A 5,807-nucleotide genomic window follows, 5' to 3' on the forward strand; every position below is an offset into this window, starting at 1 on the left:
TCGTTAGAATCACTAGTTTATTATTATATACGCGCAAAAATATATCGGTGTAACGGTGATCTTTAGAAGAGAAATATACGTTTATATTTAATATTTTAATCTCGATTCGAAGATTAGAAGGATAAAATTGAATTAACGAAAAAATAAAAAAATTTCTTTAACGTTTATCTGCAATTTATAAATGTAAGTATATTATAAAGAGGATAAAAGTGAATTGAAAATTATTTCAATTAAATTAGAAATTTGCAAATTACAAGTTAAATAGAAATATGTAAATACAATAGTTTTAAGTTAAATAACGGAAAAATACGCACGTTTTTTCGATGTTGCAATATTCATGACCTTATAAATATAATTATATATTTCGTAACCAACTTAATGTATATGCAAATAGTTTTAAATTTTACATCATTATCATTAATTATATTTATATTTGCAAATAAAAAGAAAAAAATTATTTTGCTTTATTGTGTCAATAAATTTCACGATATATCGCATAAGATAACATTTCAAAGTATTGCTTATTCAGTTCTTTTAGTACATCCAGAGAGAGAGGATCGGACGCTCTTAGTTCCTTTGAATTCGTCAATTTCTGTGTTAAATTTAATATATTAAAAAAAAAAAAAAAAAAAGAAATCAACGCAAAATCGAAGAAATTTGGACGTGGTAAATTGTGGAGAATTTATAATAAATAAATCAATAAATCAATCGCACAATAGCCGGTATGTACGTTAATTACTATTATTCATAAAGCAAAATCATATTTATCGTTAAATGTAATTACGAAATCAAATATATTTTGATAAAAATAATTTTTAGTTTTGTAAACTTATACACAAACTTATATATAATATTTCTATTAATATTTAACGCGTTAAGTATATGTCTTTTTGAATATATTTTAATATTTTTCTTTTCTTTTCTCTCTAATATTTTTCTGTTTTTTTTTTCCTTTTTATCGGTTCAAGATAAGTGAAGATTTACGACTATAAACAAGTATTTCTCTTTATTATGTATTTCAAGTGCTTTACGTTCAGCATCATTACTTTGTTTCAAAATTTCAAAATTTCTTCGATATTTACCATTGTAATTGTATTTATCTTCTAATAATTTATATATTTATTTTTATCCATATTCGATAAATATACGAGTTTTTTTTTTGTTCGATATAGACGAGCATATACAAAAAAATGAAGAATAATGATAGTAAGTGTAATAATGATAGTGATAATAAGAATAAGTGACAGTAGTTACTTTTATCAAAATATTCGGCTTAATATTTCTCGTTATTATATATATAATATATAATAATATTATAAATATTATAATAGTGCTCGAAGAAGAATCTTTCATGCAGAAGAATTTCAGTTTGAGATTTTAGAAAATAGTTGCAAGTAAAAAAGAACTATACATATGATGATTCTTTTTGATTGACTCGAAAAGTTTCGCAATTGCGACGAATTTTCGAAAGATAAAGAGACTAGTAGCGACCTCGGTTGAGAAAGAAAGAAAGAAAGAAAGAAAGAAAGAAAGAAAGGAAAAGTTTTTCAAATTAAGGCTTGTGATTGTCGTGATATTAAAATTTTTAAGTAATAGTACGTATACTTACGACGAAAATGAATAAGAATCGCAAATAATATGTTGCTATTATCCATTGTTGGTAATACGACAAGATCTCGGCTAAAATCCGAAGTTTACATTCGATGCAATATGCAATATCACGTTGTAGATTACACGATGATTAATTGACGATCGAAAAATCTAAAATTATTACGACAAAGTACGATTATTTTTAAAAGAGGATCGATTCCAACAATTGAAACAAGTTTTATATATTTTCTTTATTTACACGCGATCCAAGCTATCGCAGAGTTCGACAAAGACAAATCTCGACCGATCGTTTTAAACTCGCTGAAATTATCGTCAAAGTTACGAGGAAAATATTATTTTTTATTAATTTATCTATAATAAAAATAGCGCGAGAAATATCAAAAACATCGCGTGTAATTTTTTAATGGCCTTTTTCGAAATATGATGGATCGTGGAAATTTGCACGAAGAAAGAGACGAAATTCTCTTCTCAAATAAAAAAGAATGTAAAAAGATCTATTTCGTGGAATATCGTGGCAATTATTATAAAAAGGGCCGTTGTTGTGCCATGATAATTCAAATACTGTATATTAATTAATTTTCAATTTTCAATATAAAAAATAATTGTTTCAATGTATAATGCATAATAAATATTCATTTTTAAATCCACTTTTTAAACAAATTAACTTTTTCGTTTACAAATTAAACGAAATACGTGTGTATATAGGCAAAGAATTAATCAATAATTTCGATCGATCACTTTTCAATAGTTGAGAAAATATTCTATAAATTTTTTAAAAAGTATTTAACAAATATAACGAAATATCTATTTTAATTTAAATCGTTGTATAAATTATCAATATTTTTTTTTTTTTTGTAAATTAAACTCCAAGTTAAGTAATTATTTCGTATTAGAAATTCACATAATGTAATGAATATATAAAAAGTAGAAACTTTTTATTTTTTTTTTTTACTGTCATGTTCGATTCGCAAAACTTTACAAAATCATATTAAAATAAATATTTATGGTCGCCCATGATATACACAAGCACAATCGAATGCACACCATCTAGTGAGAATTTCTTAATCTATCCATACTGACATTTATGAATTAATTTTAACCTATCTTACATCATAACATATGGGTTTCTATCGTTTGTTTACTTACTATAATTTACATCGACGCTTCCTTTCTATTATTTCAAAATGTCCTACAGCCAGATCCTTCGTTCCTTTCTTCAGGGACGCGGAGGGAAAGAGAGAGAGAGAGAGAGAGAGAGAGAGAGAGAGAACAAACGAAGAAAAGACGAAAGTAGTAGAAAAATCTAGTAGCGTTATTTATCGTTCGGGTATGGGGGCGATGAATGTCGTTTAAAATTTCGATATAAATTAATCGAAGAGGGTAAAGGGTGGCGAGGCGTAATGGGTTGGAAAATGAAGTTCTTGTAGCCCGGAGAATCTCACTCTTTCCCTTCCCCCCTTCCCTTCTCTTTCTCCATTTTCCCTCTTCTTCCGCTTTTACACCGTCCTTAGCCGCTTCCGCTTGTGCGGCAAAGCACAACCTTCCTTCCCTTCTTACCCCCTCTCTCGCCCCCCTCCCTTCCCTCGCCGTCTACTATTTCACTCGTCGACGCGTTCTTTCCTCGTTCCTCCCACCGCCGACTCCCACCTCCTCTCCGCCACTCCGCTTCGCTATTATCTTAAGTAAACAGGCTACCTGCGCGCTCGGCAATTCCAGATAAAGTCACATGTTATCAAAATCCCGACGCTGCGTTTCCAGCCCTTCCCTCTCCCCCGCCCAGACACCTCGTCTCGTTAATTCCGTTAAGTCGCGGCCTTACGTTAATACGGAGAGCGGAAGATGGAACAATCGGGGCCGATTGCTCCTCCACGCGTCTCAATGTCGCCGCTGATTTTTCATCCTCCTCCCCCCCTCGAGGAGAAATCTGATGGTTCCGCGCCAGCGATGAACGCGGAAAATATTAATAGTCGAAGTTGTATATAAGAATATAAATAAAAGTTACTTTAATAATTTATCGTTCGGAACATAATAATAATTGGAAATAATTTTGCGATGCCGAACGGGTTGAAATTATACGAGAAATGAATCGATTATGATAATTGAATAAATGTTGTTCAAGTATTTTAATAAATAATTTATTTATTACTTTATTTCGAAATTTTTAAATAGTTATTTTTTTCAACGGATTAATGTCTGTTCCTTTTCTTCTTCTCATTCTTTTTATCTTCCACGATTCGAATCGAGTAGTTATCGATCGATTCGAAAATTCGAAATGGACTCGAAATATTCGAGACTCTTAATTTAAACCTCGTCGAGTGAAGGAGAACGAATCAAATACAAGATGCAATTACGAATCATAATTTCCCCCTCTCGAAAATTCTCAGTATTTAATCGCATGGAAGAATGTAAAGGAAAGGCTTGATACTCAAAATGGTGGCGCGTGCAAGTTGTTGGGTCTGCACGAATTTTAGATTGGACGGTTCAAGACTCACGCGAGATATTTCACGCGTGTATTCGTAAATATTTTTTTCGAGACGAAAGTTTGCCGTATCTTCCCTTTGATCGAAGTGAAAAATACAAGCGCAGTGGGCTAAGCAGTCGATTAAAAGCGATTTAGATAAAGAAGGGAAGAAAGCTTTTTCGAACCGGATCTTTTCCAACCTTTAAACTCGCCCCGAAACGTGTTGTAAAAGCTCTTTGTCGCGTAAATGAATGCGCGCCGCGGCCTGGCTGAGATTTTTAAAACCTAGGATCGAATAGAAGTCTCGAGATGAATTTTTTAAAAGTGAAATTCAATTTTTTCCTCCCGCTGTAATGTACGCGTGTAAAATATTTCTTTGTGCCCGCATCTCCACGCACCGAGAGTCGGAGAGGTTAATGTTATTTGAACCGAGCCTTTTACTCGCGTACCAAATTATACCACGGAGAAGAGACGAAATATATATTCATATATTTCGTACATTCCATTTTACACTCGCCGTGAATCTCGTCGAAAAAATAAAAAAAAGAAGGAAACAAGCGTAATAAACGAACTCTGCTCGATCGATAAATTTTTTCAGACGATAACACGTCCTATAATCTTCACCGTGTCTCGATCTACGTGATCTGTCTAAATTTTAAATACTACGATTAACATTTTCTTTCATAAATTTTTCTTTTTGTTTGAAAAGATCGTAAAAATTACTTTAAAAACGTTCACTTTATTTTCACTCTTCTACTTGAAAAATGAAAAAAAAAAAAAAAAATCAAATAAATCTCATAAATCTGTCGACAAATTAAAAACTAATAAATATATCTGGAAAAGGGAGAAATGAAATTCGAGACTTACTTTTAATCGAGAATTAAATAGCACGGAAAGTCGGTCGAATCGTAAACTCTTTTAAATAATAACGGTTAGCTCGGCTCGGTCCGAGCGATAAGTATTCTCGGGGTGTCTAGGCACGCCGCATGAAACCAAGAATCGTAGGTATGCGTCCCAGTATGGTCGCTACAATCAGAGTGGCACGCGCTCTCATACCCATCTTCCCCTGCCACCCGATCCAACTAACCTCGCCGACTCCTAGTCACCCCAGTTTCCCACCTCTCCCTCTGCCGCCCATCTCGATACCCGAGACGTCGTAAGACGTCATTCGATGGATGCTTTCCGTCGTTCCATTGTCTAATTCGATGCGAATAAGAAGAAAAGTGAAATCGATCGATTCCCAAGTTTCGTTTTCGTTTCATTTGTGCGTTTTTGAATAAAAGTTAAAATTCGTTATTACGCTCGATATTCGAAGGAATACGAGAAAGAGATTGTAAAATATTTGATAGCGAATATTATATATATATTATATATATATATATATATATATATAATTTTAATCTCTCTTAAGAATTAATTCGAAACGTGTCCTTTTATATTTAACGTATATACCGAGCATAGAGAGTCAGGTGTTTATCGTTATCGAATCGGATAATAAGAAGTTTTCGTGAACAATTTATACGGTGATATGGGTACGAACGTTCGGTGGAACCGCGTTTCCTATACATCGAGCGCAGATCTTCAATCCAATTTCACATCTACGTCGACTGAGCCTGAACAGCGATTTCTCGGCATTCCGACTTCCAAGAACGAATTCCTACTTCGCGTTTCACCATTTTACCATCCTCGAATATTTGAAGGATTTCCAATGGGATTTCTCGGGGGGGGGAGAGAG

General features: G+C 32.8%; 1 protein-coding gene across 3 annotated transcripts in view; it reads left to right on the forward strand.

Annotated features, from left to right (window-relative positions):
* The first annotated feature begins 540 nt into the window (after positions 1–540).
* The window catches only part of LOC122717274 (4-coumarate--CoA ligase 1-like), a 10,376-nt gene continuing 5,109 nt past the window's right edge, over positions 541–5,807 (forward strand). For 2 of the 3 annotated variants that reach the window (XM_043941190.1, XM_043941189.1), the window contains exon 1: positions 541–722. The gene's annotated coding sequence lies outside the window, so the exon portion shown is untranslated. Of the gene's footprint in view, positions 723–1,172; positions 1,207–5,807 lie in introns of those variants that run through there. The other variant, XM_043941191.1, reaches the window with a different exon arrangement.

This window comes from Apis laboriosa, unplaced genomic scaffold, assembly GCF_014066325.1.
Source record: "Apis laboriosa isolate Shangri-la unplaced genomic scaffold, ASM1406632v1 scaffold4_cov146, whole genome shotgun sequence".
NCBI classification, from domain to species: domain Eukaryota; kingdom Metazoa; phylum Arthropoda; class Insecta; order Hymenoptera; family Apidae; genus Apis; species Apis laboriosa.